Below are 20,385 nucleotides of genomic sequence, written 5' to 3' on the forward strand. Positions count from 1 at the left end.
ACGCCCCACCTTCTCATCCCTTTTAAAATGGTGCAAGACTGTATTTTATCATATTTTTATCGCATGAGAGGATAAAGCTAGGTGGTTGCTCACTTGAATTCAAATCGAATTTGAATTCAAATGCCAACCAACCTATCCTTATCCACTGAAGGTGTGAGAAGGTTGGGGTTGTGCGTGGAGAATATACATGAGAAACTTTTTCTCATGTAGAATAAGTGGCGTACAAGTGGATAAGGTGGCGCATGAGATTAGTTGCCCATTCAAATTCAAACTTCATTTGAATTTGAATGGCCAACCAACCATCTTTATCCACTCAAAATGGCACACATAGGAGGGGCGTGGGAGGCTTCTGCGTGGGAAAAAATTCATGAGAACTTGTTTCTCGTGAATTCAAATAGGCGCAGGTGAGGTAAGGTGGCGCATGGAGATAAGTCAAGGTGGTTTCAAATCTAATTGAACCAACCTTATTAAAATAGGTTAGGCACAATTAGACTAAATTAAATCTAATATAATTAGGCTTAATTAGGCTCAATAAAATCTTAATCAAATCAAAAATTGACTAAGCCCAACCTCTGATCAAATCAGGGACCAAACCACCTCGGCTATTAGGTCAACTCTTAACCTAATCAGATCAAATCCAACTGAATCCAATTCAATTTGACTTGATCCAAAAATAATTACTCAATCAAATTGAGTTAATTAGTGATCAAATCACTAATTAAACCTCTCATAAATACTGAGTCCAAATCCGATGGACAATCGGGCATCAAAGTCCATCGATATGAAACCCTGATCGAAGAGTCCCAAACCAGTGGGACTCTTGACTCCGGTACCCAAAATGTGTGGAACTCATGATCAGAGAATCTTAATTCTTGATCATAGAGTTTCAAACATGTAGGACTTAGAGTCTCCGAGCATTAGGACTCTTGGTCGAAGAGTCCCAGTCCAGTGGGACTCTTCACCAGCCATCAGATCAGATAGGAACCTCTAATGTGTGTGACCCCACAAGTTCGAACCTAAGCCGGTAGCACAGAAACCAATTCCTATACTAATTGAAGTGACCATCTAGCAATGGTACCCGACATCCGGATAGGTCGAATAGTCACAATCGCAATATTAGAACCTACGCGAATATGGTTACTGTATAATTCATCCCTTTTGACCCCTGTGTATAGGACAACTCGGGGTTAAACTGTCAACCCTGATCAGATCATTCGAATCGTGCTCAACTCAATCAGTCCTGTGACTCCTCACTAAGACTACCCTGACCAAGATTTTGCTAAATTAAAATACGACTGTACACAGCTCCTAAGCTGGAGTGGTCAATCCCATCTTGACACACGCACCGATAAGTCAAGTACTTGACTATACCCAACAGCCTTCCGTCACTGAATTAGAAATTCAGGTAGTCCAGTGCTTAAGTACAGTGAGTTGCTTGCAAGTCACCGTGGCGGTCTCAGGTCAGAGGGACAGTTATACCCATATCCCATCGAAGCAAATTTTGACAGCAGAAAAAACTCCGGAGTCGGTCACGTTCAGTGCAGATGTACCCTTACATCTCACCTGTATGCCATACCAGTGTCTCTACACTCCTTGGTTAAGAGGACAACCAACCCATATGGCACACAACGACCTATGCTTGATAAACATTATTGTCCTTGGTAACAACGTATCATTTGATCGTGAACAGATTTAAGGACTAAACGATAAATCCTCCTTTGTCGAGTCTAAACAGTCCTAAGGACTTCACCATAACATAGTAGTTCATTAGAAGATGAAACAATTTATGATAAAAAATATCAAAATAACTTTTATTAATTTATAATTCATATACTAATACAAGAAAGAGCACAACCATCAACAGGCTGACGATTGACTTTGGGACACTATTCCCAACAATAAGGCGTTTTGGTTACAGACTTATTCGGAATCCTATTTAGAGGGTAACAAGCTGATTCGAGGGTATATCCCCAGAGGGAGATCAGCAGACCAGCAAACCCCATCATGGATCGAACCATGTCCAACAAAGTCCGATTCCTCCTTTCAGACACACCATTATGCTGTGGTGTTCCAGCAGGAGTCTACTGAGAGAGAATCCATTCTCCCCAAAATATGTCAGAAACTCATTGGAAAGGTATTCACCTCCTCGATCAGATCGAAGAATTTTAATACACTTTTCAGTTTATTTTTTTACCTCATTTCGGAATAGTTTGAATATTTCAAACGACTCCGACTTATGCTTCATTAAGTAGACATACCCATACCTCTATAGGTCGTCTGTGAAGGTTATGAAGTAGAAATATTTACCTCTTACAATTGAGCTCATGGGTTCACATACATCAGAATGTATCAGACCCAAGAGTTCACTGGCTCACTCACTTTTTTCAGTAAAAGGTGATTTGGTCATCTTCCCAAGAAGATAGGACTCACGGGTTGGAAGTGATTCACAATCACCAACTTCAAGAATTCCTTCTTGAGCCAACCTGTTTATCCTGTTCTTATTGATATGACCTAGCCTACAGTGCCAAAGGTAGACTTCTGACATATTATCCATTCTAGGGCGTTTATCGGAGGTTTGAACCATATTAACAGGTTGTGATAGTAAGTAAATTATATTATTTAGTTGTCCAACAAACATTGTAACACCATTCAAAATGATATTGCAAATATTTTTTTTTATTAAAAATTCATAACTGTACATGGCCAAAAGGCCTACAGAAATAATATTTAATAAAAAACTTGGACAATAGTGACATTCACTCAGAATTACATTACGAGAGTTGATTACAATGTTCATTATTCCTAAAGCTTGAACTGAAACTTTGCTTCCATCTCCAACGTTCAGGAACCTCTCATCTTTATCAAATCTCCTACTGACCTGCAGACCCTGCATCGAATTACAGATATGATAAGGGCTTCCGGTATCCAATACCCAGGCAGTAGTATCACAAATGAAAAAGTTGCAAGGTGTTATCATATAATTATCTTGCTTCTTCTTCAGCCTGTTTGGGTCTAGGGAGGCAATGTATAGAGGACAATTCCTCTTCCAGTACCCCTGCTTCTTGGAAAAGAAGCACTCCGCCTGACTCTGATCACGCTTGCGCTTCTTGGTTTGACCCTGTGCAGACGTCCCTGTATGCGGCTGCACCTTCTTATTTTTCTTCTTCTTGTTCTTCTTCCCTTTCTTAAAGGGTCGACGACCAGAAGAAGACCCTCCCACAACATTCACCGACTCCTTATGGAGCTGGTGGTCCTTCTCAAAGTTCTGCAGCAACCCCAACAAGCCATGATAGTTCACTGCAGGTTTTGTCATCCGAAAATGAGTAAGAAAGGGGAGGAAGGACTTGGGCAAAGAATTAAGGATCGCATCCTTACCGAGCTGCTCATGCAAGGAAAAGCCTAGTTTACTTAGGCACTCAATCATTTCGATCATGTACAGTACATGATCAGTGACTGAGGCCCCATCCCTCATCCGAGCATTGAAAATGGCACAACTAGTTTTGTACCTTTTAACATCATCAGGCGTGCCAAAGGAGTCGTTCAACATTTGAAGCATCTCCTGCGGCTGGGCATTCTCGAACCTACGACTGAACTCATCATTCATTGCCACCAGCATTATGCACCGAACGGTGGTGCGGTCGTTGAGCCACTTCTGATAAGTGTCTCGGACCGTCCCTCTAGCATTCGGAGCTGGCTCCTCAGGTACCGGATCCATTACTACATAAAGGATCCGCTCATGCTCAAGGACGATTTTCAATTTTTGATACCATCTATCAAAATTAGGTCCCATGAACTTGTCATTATCTAATAATGATCGGAGTGACAGGATAGTGGCCATAGCTATATAAAAGAAAACCTGACCTTTATTAGTACATAAATTATTAATACTAAAGACTTGGACTTTAGTCTAAAGTTTCTCCCAGTATTTTTACGAACTGGTAGTCTCAACTTCCAATTCGAGGAATTACTTTAATTCCTTAGTGGGTACTAGAATCCACACAGACTACATATGAGCCCAACTTTGGCTGGTCAACCCATGTGCATCTATGGATAGGTTCATAACCAGTTGTTTCTCTAAACAACTTCTAGTAATTGATTTTGCCCCAAAACCTAATCAGTAGGCTTTGGCCTCCACTGAAAAGATCTGGTTAGGTCCAACCATTAACATGACTTGATTTGATGAATCTGACCAATAAATGATCAGGCCCGACTTTGACCGGCCAACCTGACCACCATCAGAAAGACTCAACCAAATGATTATATTATGAATGATAATTCCATTAGTCAATAAGCACCAGACCTTTGGGCCTCCAGTGATTATTAAACTAATGGACTCATTATCACTCACTTAATGGGAGGCTATGACTTAGTTATCACTATAACTTAATCATTTTTAGGGACCTAATAATTTTTGAAGATTTTATTAAAGAATAGAAAAGAAAAAATTAACTAGTCAATTTCAATCCTCCCACTGACTTCACCAAGTCAGATTAAAAAAGATTTAATTAAAGCCGGCATTAGGAGCACCTAAATCAGTCACACTGATTTACCTAATGACATGGGTGAGCCCTAATCACCAAGTGATCTAATCAAAATCTAACTCACCAGGTTGGCGAGGTAAGTGAGATCAGTGGAAGGGATATGCCATTAACTCATCAGAGATCGAATCAATGCGAGTAGCTCCCAGTTAAAAATTACTGGTCAGACTGCCGAACTTACCTTAGACACCAACCGGTTCATTAGTTTTAATTTGATCAACTTAGTAAATAGGGTTTCACCGCGTAGCCATGAATTAAGTCCATCTTGGTCTAGTTAAAGATATGGACCCATTCAACTACAACTATTGGAGTTGAGTCTAGAGTATCTTTGACCTAATCTAATTCAACTTTTGATTAGATTTGACCAATTACTCTAATTTAGTCCATTTCTTTAAGCTAACCTTAAGTCTATCCCAATTATGGACCTAATCCATCTAACCCATTGACCCACAAGTTTATGAAATTGTCTTAGATCTTAATTCACAATTCTAGACCAACTAGACAACACTTAATTTTTTTAATTAAGTATTTGGACTGATGGGTCAGGGTTTGGCATTTCAAAAATAATTTTTAAATTTGAAAGATTTTATTTTCTGTTCACCAAATGTGTTGACTCATTTCACAAACTGATCAACACATTTCATAAACAGCAATCCTATTGCTAATTACATAACAAAAAATAACTCAATCAAAATAAATCATGAATATTCCTTTAGATCTAATCTAACACATTCATGATAAATTTTATAATGGAACCTTTACAATTAAATCCTTTCGCTGCTTCGTCTGCATGGGATATAATCGCTCGGCACCCCTACTGCCATAGGAGAACCCCATCGAATGGGAGGAGAGGGCCTTTAAACCTTACTTTTCTCCTATGACCGGACGACCATGGCAACCAACCCAATTAGACTACTTGCTACTTGGATCAAGTATATCTAAATATACCAATTTCAAATTTTAAATTTCAAATTTTGAATTTTAAATTTCAAACAAATTTCAAATTTCAAAATTTTGAATTTCAAATTTTGAATTTTAAATTTTAAATTTTAAATTTTAAATAAATTTTAAATTTTAAATTTAAACTTTTAGATTACTACTTAATCTACGCATGCAAATGTATATCATATTTTAGAACCCGCTCTGATACCATTTAAAGTGAATTTCAGTGCAGGGGTAAAACAATAATTTTGAAACTTTTTCAAAATTATAATTTTACAGTAAAAATTATTAATTAATCTAATTAATTAATATGTATTAACTCTACACAAGGATCTAAATATGATATATATAGCATATATTTAAATTTAAAATTTTAAATTCTACAGTAAATATTTTATTGTTATGTGTTCAGAATACATTACCTTCATGCAGGTAGTCGATCACTGCAATCTGATCACCGTCGGAAAGATTTGATCATCGCAATGCAGCCACACAGTATGTCTGCCTCCACGAATTATCCATACGAAGCTCCGATCTGATCGGCTCCTTACGAATGCTAGTTCGTTGTAGAACTTTTCGATGGCCGATGCTGATCGAACTCCTTCGATCAGTGTCTGCCGACTCCTCAGATACTCCAATCATCAACAAAAGAACTTGAAAGATTGATGAAGCTCTCTCTGAAGTTTGGTGGGCTCACGATACTCGTAGCTCACCTTCTCACTTTCCGAACCCTAGGCAGAAACCTAGGATATTCACAAAGACCCTGCGCCCTTTCTCTCTTCTTTTCTTTTCTTTTCTCATGCAGAAGGCCTTTTTCACGCCACCCTTTCTCTCTCGGATCAGATATTCACACGCTCCATCTTCTCTTTCTTTTTAAAACGATGCAAGACCGCATCTTTACAGCATTTTCACTGCGTGAGAGGATAAAGCTAGGTGGTTGCTCATTTGAATTCAAATCGAATTTGAATTCAAATGCCAACCAACCAATCTTTATTCACTCAAGGCATGAGAAGAGAAGGGGCGTGGGTTCTTTGTGCGTGGAGAATTTACACGAGAAATTTTTTCTCGTGTAGAGCAAGTGGCGCACAAGTGGATAAGGTGGCGCATGGGATTAGTTGCTCATTCAAATTCAAACATCATTTGAATTTGAATGGCCAACTAATCAATCTTTATCCACTCAAATGGCGCACAAGGGAGGAGTGTGGGAAGGCTTCTGCGTGGGAGAAAATTCATGAAAACTTGTTTCTCATGAATTCAAATAGGCGCAGGTGGGTGAGGTGGCGCAGGGAGATAAGTCAAAGTGGTTTCAAATATTAAATCAACCTAGTTGAACCAACCTTATTAAAATAGGTTAGGCACAATTAGACTAAGTTAAACCCAATACAATTCAGCTTAATTAGGCTTAATAAAATCTAATCAAATCAGGAACTGACTAAGCCCAACTCTTGATCAGATCAGGGACCAAACCACCTTGGCGATTAGGTCAACTCTTAACCTAATCGGGTCAAACCCAACTGAATCCAATTCAATTGGACTTGATCCAAAAATAATTACTCAATCAAATTGAGTTAATTAGCGATCAAATCACTAATTAAATCTCTCATAAATACTGAGTCCAAATCCGATGGACAATCGGCATCAAAGTCCATCGATATGAAATCCTGATCGAAGAGTCCAAACCAGTGGGACTCTTGACCCCGGTACCCAAAATGTGTGGAACTCATGATCAGAGAATCCTGATTCTCGATCACAGAGTCTCAGACACGTAGGACTCAGAGTCCTCGAGCATTAGGACTCTTGGTCGAAGAGTTCCAGTCCAGTAGGACTCTTCACCAGCCATCAGATCAGATAGGAACCTCTAATGTGTGTGACCCCGCAGGTTCGAACCTAAGTCGGTAGCACAGGAACCAATTCCTGTACTAATTGAAGTGACCATCTTGTAATGGTATCCGACGTCCGGATAGGTCGAATAGTCGCAATCGCAACACTCAGAACCTACATGAATATGGTTACTGTATAATTCATCCCTTTTGACCCCTGTGTATAGGATGACTCAGGATTAAAGTGTCAATCCTGATCAGATCATTCGAATCGTGCTCAACTCAAACAGTCCTGTGACTCCTCACTAGGACTACCCTGGTCAAGATTTTGCTAAATTGAAACACGACTGTACACAGCTCCTTAAACTGGAGTGGTCAATCCCATCTTGACACACGCACCGACAAGTCAAGTACTTGACTACACCCAGCAGCCTTCTGTCACTGAATTAGAAATTCAGGTAGTCCAATACCTAAGTGCAGTGAGTTGCTTGCAAGTCACCGTGGCAGTCTCAGGTCGGAGGGACAGTTATACCTATATCCCATCGGAGTAAATCTTGATAGCAGAAAAAGCTCCGGAATCAGTCATGTTCAGTACAGATGTACCTTACATCTCACCTGTATGCCATACCAGTGTCTCCACACTCTTTGGTTAAGAGGACAACCAACCCATATGGCACACAACGACCTATGCTTAATAAACGTTGTTGTCCTTGGTAACAACGTATCATTTGGTTGCGAACAGGTTTAAGGACTAAACGACAAATCCTCCTTTGTCGAGTCTAAATACTCCTAAGGACTTCACCACAATACAGGAGTTCATTAGAAGATGAAACAATTTGTGATAAAAATGTCAAAATAATTTTTATTAATTTATAATTCATATACTAATATAAAAAAGAGCACAACCGTCAACAGGCTGACGATTGGCTTTGGGACACTATTCCCAACACTCTTGTGGGTATTTATTTATATGTGAGGCTGAAGAGCCTGGAGGAGGAAGGAGAATCAGGCATTAGCTTTGGCTTATCAGACGAGATTTGACCGTTATCCTTCTCTTATTTAGAGAGATTTGTTTATTATTTCTTTTTTATTTGCTTTGCGGCCAACTGTCATTTCATGATCATTTGAATTTTGAAAGAGAGAAAATTTTCAACTCAGGTTTGATTCAGCAAAGGAGATTTAGGATCGGATCGGACCAGAATTACTGAAGTAAATGAATCAGGAGTGGCTAGCTGAGTCTAAAGAACTTTTGTGTCCTTATATACCTCTCGTCATTGTCTAGCATGAAATCACCCCCAACATAAGGAAGATTATTGCTTGGGCAGTGATTGGAGCATTTGAACCTTTTAATCCAACATCCGCATAATTGTAGCACAACAAATAGAAAGAAATAAATCAAATGAAAAAGCTATAAATTTTAAAAAATATGGAAAAAAGTTATATAACTTCTTATAAGAATAATAGCAGCCTTGTGATATTACAATTCATGTCCTTGAATTCACATAAATATCTATCTATTAGGAGCTTTGGGGTTCAAATTTTAGGATGGCTGTTCTCCTAGAATTTATCTTTGAACTCTAGCAAACTTGAAGTTCTAATACCGTGATAACTAACTACAGTATCCTAAAAGCTTAAACCAATAAGAAAGGATTAACAATGCATATTAGACTTAAAAAGCAATATCATAAAAATGGCAACATATTCTTAGCAATCCATATCGTTCATGAAAGTTTAGTAACTTTATACTAATGTTCTTATTGAGTTGCTTGTTAAGCTTTGTTAATGCAAATGACGTACTCTAAAGGGGTTGTTGACCAATTTTATTTGATATTCAAATTTAGGACCATCATCATGTGTGCACATGTTAAAAACATTTATTGACCATGGCCAATGGAGCGGTCAAGGAGGAAGATATAAGTTCTTATATGTCTCGATCTATAAGAAATTTATAATTCATGAAGTGATTAATTAAAAAAATAGCAGTTTCGAAGGAAGATATATTCCAGAAAAAGGGAGCAAAAAGACCTTCATTTAGTCAAATTTCATATATCTTCGATATGAAAAAATAATATAAAATAATTGATGAAATGCAAATAAATTTTAGAGAGTTGAGATTCACTACTGGAGGAAAAAAAAAAGTGAGAGTAATAAGAGTGGGGAGAGAGAGGAAGAGAGAGAGAGAGATGTTGGAAGTGAAGAAATCTACATTTCATTTACAGTATTGCTCTCATGACATTTTCCCTTCTACAAGTCGTATAAAAAAAAAAGGCTATTTAGAAGTCTACATTTCATTTGCAATATTGTTCTCGTCACATTCTCTCTCCTACAAGTCAAATAAAGAAAAAGGGCTGTTACATAAGAGGGGAAATCATCCATTAACACGGTCGTAGTTGACCGTATCCTACTCCCAACACAAATAGAACCAAAGAGTTGGCAAAAAGTTTGAGCTTTAGGAAATTACTGTTGCTGACTTCACCATTGAACCGAGAATCAGCCTATATATTCCATATATTATAGTAAAATAGAATAAAATAATACATAATTAATATAATATAATATATATAATAATATATATTTTCATTAAAATATTATTATATATGTATTTTAATAGTAATATATTATATTATATTATAATCATATAATATAATATTAGGTAGGGGAATTTTAGGAACAAAATACAAAGGCTATTTTATTGCTTGATGGGAAAACGTCTTATCCAGCCAACATGTGGATAAGATTTTTTTTAAATTTTTTTGATAAATATTATTTTTAAAAAAATAATTTATCCATCTAGAGAAGTATGAAAATTTAGATAAGTTGGTTAATGAAAAGTTGATAAATATTTTCATGATATTTATCTATCAAATAGGGCTGAAACCAGATCGGATATCAATTTATCCACATTTATATTTATTTTATTTAACGAATATAAATATATATATAGATATTAGTTGGATGCAAAAATTTATATCCATATTTGTTTTAAATGAATATGAATATAAATCAGATACTAGAAGTATAGATATAAATTGGATAATGAAACTTTATAACTATAAAATCTATTAAGTAGATGATAAATTAAAATTAATAATATATTAATATGATTATCTATTCTTCTTAAAAGTTTATGAATATTATATAAAATTAGATAAGATTACAAATAAAATTGAATATCATATATAAATCGGATAGTTGTCTATTTATATTCATATTTATTTTTTTTATGGATATAAATATTAATCAGATATTTAAATTTTTATATTTAGATAGATTCGAATATGAAAAAAATTTGGATGAAATATTATACGGCCTACTTCCAATTCTGCCGTCAAAAATTAGGTTTTTAGTGTAATCATTGTTGAACTAGGAGGGTGCGCTAGAGAATAACCTTTGAGACCCGCACTATGAAGTCCTTGATTGTCTTATGAAATATGAACCTTAAACCATGTCATGGATTCCAGCCTGTCTTACACATCACCTCATAGAAAGCTATCAGAGACATTAGATATAAAGCTGAAATTTTTAATTTTTTGCAAAAGATCTCTTTTTAAAGTTAGAGTGATTATTTACCATCACTCATATTTGAACATGAGATTTCTAAATATAGTGATAAAAATATTTTTTATCAACTTTTTTTTTTGCCCTAAGCAATGCGTGGCAATGAATGTTCTATCAGTTGTTGACTTTTTCTAAAGAATTTTCTAAGCAATCAAACAAACTGAAAAGATTAGAGATAGAAATTGGATGCAAGATGGCATCAGAGCCAGCCAAAAATAATACCATTATCCTTTGACCGGAGCCGGTGTGGGAGACACTTCATCATCCCAGGGACCAATTACCTTTAAGTCATCTTTTCGTGCATGGGGAGAGAATCATTCAAGCAAAAGGAAACTAAACGTCCATTCCTTTGTTGTGCCAACGAATATCCTGTGTGCACATATTTGATGCTTCACCAACAGTGTTAAGATACAAATATCTTTTTTTTTTTTTTTTGGTTAAAATAAGAAATCAAGTTTGGGAGGCTAGGAATGACTGCACATCTCAAAATATTGTTTAGAGAATGGTTTTAATGAAAAATTTCAAGCTAAGCACGAGAATTAAGTGTTACTGCCCCCAAAAAAAAAATCTTGCTCCCCAAAAAAAAAAATCTTGCTCTTTGATTGCAAGTTACTATCTCCATGTTTCCTTGAGATTAATTTTGATGGTAATAACCTGAATAAAAATTATTGGGATCAAAAATTCATGACCCGATAAAATAGATTGATCTCTATTTTATATAATATATTATTCATGTATATAAACAGTTTGCCCTTTATCCCATGTAAATTAAAATCCCTCTTGACTCAATAATAGCCTTCCCCGCACCACAACAGAGATGATTAAGATGAAACTAATTTTATTATAAAAAAAATAATTGAAGCTTTGGTTGTGGTGGAATTAAATTGATTGATATTACAATTCTTATGAGAAAATTTCATGTCGTATGAAAAGATGTGCGACATGCTATGAAATTTTAAAGTCTAACTTTATATTACCCGTGAAAGAGATTCTTTGACGGGATAGTTACCTAAATCAATATATTTTAAAATTCAATTTTTGTTACAAAATAAGGAAAAAAAAAAAAAACAACAGATACAAATTGGATGGCAATATATATGATTAATCCCATTAGATCTACTCTATAGACAACTTTATGAAATATTTCTTCTAAAATTTTTAATATTTATTTTCTGATTTTTATAAATATATTTAATATTGATTAAATAAATCCAATTTACTGAAAAAAATATATCTCTTTCTTTTAAAATTACAGGCATTCAATTTATACTTTTGTTGGCCAGACACACAGTGGGCCGTCCAAGTTTGGGACCCACCTCATTGGTACCCATAAACTGATGGGTCATCTGCCAGAGGCTATTTCGTCCCAATAAACATGGTATTCTTCCCAAATAGAAAAAAAAAAAAAAATCCAACAATAAATAACCAGAATATAGCAAGACATATTCCAAGTCGGATCATACCGAACAAAATACAAAAATTGTAGCCATCTCACGCTACCAATCATATAACATATCCCCATAAAAACTATATTAATCTCTCTTCCTCCCAATAAAAAGAGGAAGAACAAGCTAAGTTAAAGAAAAAAAAAAGAAAAAAAAGAAAAAAAAATGATGACACCAAGTACTATACGAAAAGCGGCGACGGACGAACGGACGACGTTATCTGTGCGCCGTGACGAGCGTCTCGATAAACCTCAAACCATCGAATCTCGGGGCGAATTTCTCCTTCCCTCCCCTCCTCGATTCCGTCTCCTTCCCCGAACCTCTTGATCCCTACAATCCGTTCGAAGAAAATACCCAAGAGAAAAGGAAAAAAAAAAAATAGACCGAGAAATGCCCGAAATCTAGGGTTAGGGTTTCGGAGGAGGGAGGTACCTCGTTGGTGGAGGAGGAAGGGTGGGGGGCGGCGTGGGGATCGGAGCCCGAGGCGAAGGCCGCGGAAGATGCGGCGGCGACCGACGCGGCGAGGACCCCGCCTTCTTCATCTCCTCCTCCGGCACGTAAGACAACGACGAGATCTCCGGAACTCGACAACACACGATCTCCTCTCTCTCTCTCTCTCTCTCTCTCTCTCTCTCTCTCTCTCAACCTCCTCTTTAGCCTCCGCTCTAATTCCGCGTCGTCTCTTTTCATCTTATAGATCCTCTCTCCCTCTCTCTACTTCTAAGATTTAATTGGATTTGAATGCAGTTTGGATTCCGGGTGGGTTCGAGGGCCCGCTGTCAGGCAGCTGAACCAAGCGCCCCTTAAGCTTGCCTGCGGGTGCATGGCGTCCAATGAAAGTACGACACGTGTGCGTAGCCCGCGCCAAAAGATTCTGCCCAGGGTCGACGCCGCGAAGAGAAAAATGGTAGAACTTTAGTACACCAGATTCTACACACCCAGATATGCACCCTCTGAGTGTCTCGTGGACCCTAGCCAGCAGATGTCACAGGTCGTAAACAGAAGGGGAAACCTGTCAATCCTCAGTCAATTGGGCGCTCGATCTATGCCTTTATTTTGCTTTCTTTTTTTTTTTTTGCCCCTCGGGTTCCCTTTTTTTGGTCTCCCAGCTTTCGGCTGGTGGCAGGGCATCAAAAGCAGAGCAGGTACTAGTCCTACTCCTATCTATAAGTTCGGGTGGTCGAAGTTTAACAAAAGGGATCCGGAGGCGAGATATTTCTTTATTTTCATGATCGAAAGATTTTTTTAAATAACATAAAAATTTATTTTGAACAGTGGATTATTATATCATAATATTTAGATTCTTTTTTTTTTTTTTTTTTTTTTTTTTTAGACTCAAGACTTGATGTATGACAATATAGATAAGCACTGACTTGATTACTCACAAGACTAAATCACAATGGACATCCAATTAATAATTTTGATTCGAAGATTGACTGACAGAATTCATCTTCATTAAATAGCCAGAATGTAGTCCAATAATTTAGAAAATCAAGCCTAATAAACCTATATATTCCAACCAATAAGTTACGACTTAACCTCCATGTAAAAGACGTATGAAGAGGATTTCAGGATAAGTAAATTAAATTGGAAGGAGAATCAAAAAATGAGCACTCTGCTCTCCAATACCATTCTCTCTTTTCTCTCTATTATTTCTAAAGCTTTGGATAACTTAAACATCAAATGATTTTTTATCGAAACATCTTCGATAAGTGTGGACTTTCTTTGTAGGTTCTTTCCAACATCTCGGATCTTAGATGTTATTTAGCTCCAACCACATCAGTATCCTTCCGAAATCTTGTGACAACAATAAGTATTTTAAAAATATAAAAATTTAAATTGATAGAAATATAAATATAAATTAGATAATTAAATTTTATGATTATAAAATTAAAATTTTTATAAAATAAATATATCAAATTTATAACATATTAATATATTTATTTATTTTTATTAATTATCCATCATAAATGCTTATAAAGTTAAATAAAATATGATATTTGAATACAGATTGAACAGTTATTTTCTGATACATATTTATTTTATTTTTTAATAAATATAAATATAAATATATATATTAATTAAATATTTAAATTTTTATCTATATTAATCTTATCTATCCTTTCCTCCAATGAAACGGTTATAATCAGCCAACCCTCAATTAATTGGTCGCTCAATATATATATATATATATATATTTGTGGTTTCCTCCTAAAGTCTCTCTTAGCTTTCGGCCGGTGGTAGGGGACCAAAAGGAGACCGGGCACTACTTGCACTACCTGCCTCTCTTTATTATCGGTGGTCGAAGTTTAGCGAGTGGGACAAGGAATCCAGATATTTTTTTGATTTACTTGGCCATTTTTTTTTAATGATGTAATGAAATTTATGGGTGGGGTTGACGAAGTCTGGTGCTCTTTTGATGGATAGTTTTTCGGAATCTATACTAATACATTGAGGAAGAGTCCGGCGTATCGCTTGTGTGCCGCGTGTCCTGCAATGATTTCTTCTTTTTCTTGGTCCACGACACATACTGCGGGGACCAAAACTTTATACTAGCCTTCTAGAGATGGGATTTGCAACGAGGTGGCATGAGAACTGTGGTTGGATGGTCGAGGTCAATACATTGTTTGTGAAAAGGATTGTCCGATTGTCATTGGGTTTATTAAGTAATTATATATCATGGTGAATCTAGTTGGAAGCAAATTTCAAAATGATGTTTTGAAATCACAGCTAACCGTTGATGGCTGCGTGGCTTGTAAGTTATCATGTAGCAAGATCCCATGCACGTAAGGGGCCCACACAATCACATGCTTAACGTAAGTTATAGATGGTCATGATGTCAATACATGACCCCTTCAATTCAACCCCAAATTCCTGATTTGGAATATTGATCTATAATCAAGCTCCTCTAAATTTCTCTTCTGCTAAAGCATTGTAATACATTTATTCATGAGGCAAACCATATGTACGTAGCCTTTTATTTACACACATTATATGTGTCCAATGTTTGGAATGCAATGAAGAACATCTCAAATTTGAGAAAACCACATTAAAAGTATATATTTTCTTAATTTTCAAGATCTTTCGCCTATACATCCAGAAGGCAAAAAAATGAAAAATAGTAATATAGCCGACAAGCAAAACTGAATATAAATTATATAATTTATAATTTAAACTATTGGTTTTGATCTTAATATTTATAAATTAAAAAAATCAAATTTAAGATAATTTATATATTTATAAATTATAGATTACATTGAAGCATAATCATATTGTTGAAATTATGATTTTTTTTTGATACACTTCGAAATTGATCCAGCCAATGTGGCATACTCGGCCAATCGAAGCTTCATACGAACCAATCACGAAGTCCACATCTTGACCAATTAGTTTACGCCATGTGGCTACTTCGAAAGATGTACAAAGATATCTAAATCTCTCCCACTTAGCTATAGTTGCCCCCTAATGGCAGAATACCCTCTCTAACAATGAGATCCAAATCTCATCGTATCTCCTGGAAGTATGAATGGTTCTTCTCACTAACCTCCTTTGGATGTCCTAAGATCCCGATCACAATGGGATCTAGCCCTCATATATATAAACCACTCTAGAACTCTCTAGATAAGTCTCTCAAATCTAGATGGGCTCTCTGGAGATCACATGTAGTCTAGATGTCTAAGTCCTCACTACATATATACTGTAACAGAGACACACTCTCCCTCTTCTTCATAGACTCTCTGACACGCAGACTCAAGATCTCTTTTTTACTCTCTCATTTTACCTTTTTCAACTCAAAACCTCCTCTATTTTACTAAAAAAGATTGACTTAGGCATAAGAAGATCGTCCACCAAGAAACCCAAGGCAAGTAGACTTCCTCTGCTTTGGGTATTTCAGGGCACTCTTTGGAAGTCGAAGCAATGATCCAGCACTCACCCACTATATTGGGATCTCAGCCAGCTTTTCAAATCCCTAAATCACCACCCTTAGCCCTCTAGCTCATCATCCAACTCATAGGCTTAAGCCAAATTGATTCTTAAAGATAACATATTAGTGCTAGAGGGAGGGTCCTCGATGCCATAATTAGAGATTTTGTTCAGCCATCAACCACTATGAGATCCAAGCAAGCATAGGTGATACCTTCCACCACTCACCTTGATGCACTCGCAGAGTCTAATAGCTCTATCCAGAGCCTTGGGAAGGCTGCATTCTTCGAATGCATAGATAGCTCAGATGATCATCGTAGGCAGTTCCAACTCCTCTTGTAGCAAGTCTAATCACTAACAACCATAGTGCAGGGCCTATAGTAGCAACATTAATGGAAGACTCATAAACCATGCAATCGAGTAGCCTCGATAACTCTAAGCCTCCCGCCTCCTCCATGGAGTCTGAAGCGGAGTCATTACTTTCACTTCCTCAGTTCAAGGGAAGCAACCTACAGATGTTGATCTTCCCATGGTAGCCTAGAGTGAGCTTCTCATCGATGCCATCCTCATACGCCAAGCTTGAGGAAGATGCCTTGTAGCCATCACTCTCATCCATGAAGTTTTGGATGACATAAGGAGTATCTACCCTCCACTTCTTCTTCCTCTTCTTCCTCGCAGGACTCGACTATTGACAGTTCTCCATCCATTGACCTAAGAAAGATTCTGTAAGATGAGACAACTTTGACTAGAAGCTTTAGGAGGTAGATCAATACCTCGAGGTGTGCAACACCAGCGAACCTTGTGGAAGGATCCGAAGTTCTCCATCCTCCATTCTCGGCAAGAATTATGTGGAAGCCAACTCTTCTCCAGTTCAAGATGCTGCAGCTCGAGACCTATGATAGCACTAGTGATCTCCATGATTACTTGAAGAGTTACAAGACTCTTATGATACTCCAAGAGGCCATCGACTCAGTGAGGTACAAAACCTTTCTTGCTACTCTTTGGAAGGCTGTTTGGATATGATATGTCGAGCTATGGTCAAACTCCATCCACTCTTTTAGAAGTTTGATCGATTATTTACTGCTTAATTTAAGAGCAGCAAGAAATAAAGGAAAGCATTTGATATCCTCTTTCCCATCAAGTAGACAAATGTTGGAGATCCACGATCCGAACCACTCAATCATGATGTCAGCCTTGAAGAGAGGGCTAAAGTCATGTAGCTAGTTCTTCTCCCTAGAGAAGAGATTCTCTAGAGACTATGCCATGCTCCTAGCCAAAGCAGACAAGCATATCAATGTTGAAGATGCCATGATAGAGCGGCAAAAGAAGAAGGCTACCAATAAAGACAAAAATGAATGGGCTAGAGATGATCTGGATGAGTCTCACAAGAAGCCCAAAAGATATGAGAGGAACTCTCGATGGTCTAGGAGTCCTCCTTGGAGGTTCAAGAGATATACACTTCTTAACACCTCCTAAGAATAGATTCTGATGAAGATCAAAGATCGAGAGTACATAAAATGACCAAAAAAGATGATACCAAATGCCCACAAAGATATGAAGAAATACTGTCAATTCTGTCATGACTATGGGCATGATATCAAGGATTTCTATCAATTGAAGAGAAAGATTTAAGCTCTCATCAAGCAAGATTTACTTTGAGTAAATGTCTGCCACCCATAAGACAGATGCAACTAGTTGGGAGCAGCCCACTCCCAAGCTACTACTTGATAACCAACCCACCATTGGAGTTATGAACACTATAGTAGGAGGGCCAATGACTGACAGCACTAGCTCGCCTGCTAGTCCACAACGAAGACCTATAATCATGCGGCCTAGGTTGGGATTCTAGTACCAAAGAGATAGAGGTTAGATGAGGTAATCTCCTTGTTGGATGCCAATACCGATGGCATCTACACCCCCCATGATGTTAACCATTGCTAACCATGATGTAAAAGATATTTTGGTTGATAATGAAAGCTCAATAGGTATCTTATTTTTTGATGCCTTTTACAAATAAATCTATCGAGTAATCTGTTGCTCCTAGATTGATTTTGATGATTACAAAGCAGATTGAAGGGGTACCAATATTTTTTATTTGAAAAAGTCTTTGTGCTCTTCAGGGGCAAAATCATAATTTTACCGAAACCCTGATTTAATAGTATCATTTGGTAGAACAAAAGATTTGTGATCTATTGGTGAAAATTTCATTATTTTTGGACTTGTATTTTTGAAGTTATGAATGTTTGAATCCATGAGTCGACTCATGAGTCAGCTCATGGCACAATGAGCAGCTTGGCATGCTGAATTTTCAGTTTGGCACGCTGAATTTTTGGCTTGGCACGGCCTGTGAGTCGACTCATGAGTCGACCCACAAGGCATGAGTCGACTCCTGCGGTTTTAGGCCAAAAGTCACAGAAACCTGTTTTCTGGTTGTTGCAACAGAGGTCGACTCATGAGTCGACCCCTGAGGCATGAGTCGACTCATGAGTCGACCCCTGCGACGGGATTTTTCTGCAATGGCTAGTTTTTAACCCGTTTTAAGTGCTTTAAATGCTCATTTAATGTGCTCTAACGGCTCTTTTTCTGCCTAGAATGTTTTCCTCTATTTCTTAAAGCTATAAAAGGATTCAAAAGGTGGGAAACAAGAAAGAGATTTGCAAGACATTAAGAAGAGAAAGAAAGAGATTTGAAGAGCATTCAAGAGAGCATTCAAGAGCATTCAAAAGAGAAAGGGTTTCTCAAGCCAACTTTTCAGCCCTAATCAAGAGCTCATTTAAAGCCTTCAAGAAGCCAACAATCAAAGCTCACCAACTCCTCAAGCGCTCAATCAATTCTTCATCCACTTTGAGAAAATCCAAAAAGGGGCTTCTTCTCTTGAGTAAAGTGTATTTATAGTTATATTCGCTCATTAAAGGAGCTTTTCTTGTACTTATTTGTGCTATAAATTATTTTACTCATTTTGAGTAATTATTTTTGTTTTGGAGGGGTTCCAAAATAAGGGAAGGTTGATCCGAACCTGAAATCAGAGTGTATTGGATTGGCTTGTACCCGAGAAACAAGTGGACTAGCTGGGATAGCTAGTGTCGGAGTTTCCGACGTTTGTATTCGGGTTGAATACAAGTATAGTGGTTTGAAATTCCCAAGTAGGAGCTTGGGGAGTGGATGTAGGTGCAAGGTTGGCACCGAACCACTATAAATCCTTGTGTTTGTGGTGTGCATAATTGCTTCTCTTTAACTCTTCATTATTTTCTTGCATTCTTGCTTTAGGCAATTAATCTTGAACTTAGGTTATTCTCCTCATTCATTTAGCTATTGACAAACATTTTTCATAAGTCATTAGTTAAGCTTAAAATTTTTAGAAACCCAATTCACCCCCCCTCTTGGGTTGCATAGTTGGGCAACAAGTGGTATCAGTGCCCGGTGCTCTAGCCCGTCTTTGATCTAAACAATCAAAGAGCTAAAGATCTATGGCAACCCACGTCGGTACTTCTCTAGCCGAGGGGCAATCCACCAACCGACCTCCACTTTTCAATGGGTCTAATTACACCTATTGGAAAGCTCGGATGAAAATATTCATTCAAGCACTCGACTATGATATGTGGAGTATCATAGTGAATGGTCCTCACACACCCACTAAAATTATAGATGGTGAGGAATCAACCAAACCCGAGAAAGAATGGGATGAGGTTGATAAAAAGATGGCCCAATTAAATGCTAAAGCAATGAATGTACTTTATTGTGCTCTTGATGCTAACGAATTTAATCGCATTTCTACTTGTTCATCTGCTAAAGAAATATGGGATAGGTTAGAAGTAACCCATGAGGGAACAAATCAAGTAAAAGAGTCTAAAATAAACATGCTTGTGCATAAATATGAATTGTTTAAAATGGAGCATGATGAGTCCATCACTGTAATATTTACTCATTTTACTGATATAATTAATGGTTTAAAGAGTCTTGGTAAGTCCTATACTAACAGTGAGCTTGTAAGAAAGATTCTCAGGTCATTGCCAAGAACTTGGGAAGCCAAAGTGACTGCCATCCAACAAGCGAAGGACTTAAACACTCTACCTCTAGAGGAGCTTCTTGGATCTTTGATGACTCATGAGCTAAGCATGAAGCAACATCAAGAAGATGAAGTCAAAAAGAAAAGAACCA

Source organism: Elaeis guineensis, chromosome 11 (assembly GCF_000442705.2).
Source record: "Elaeis guineensis isolate ETL-2024a chromosome 11, EG11, whole genome shotgun sequence".
NCBI classification, from domain to species: Eukaryota; Viridiplantae; Streptophyta; class Magnoliopsida; order Arecales; family Arecaceae; genus Elaeis; species Elaeis guineensis.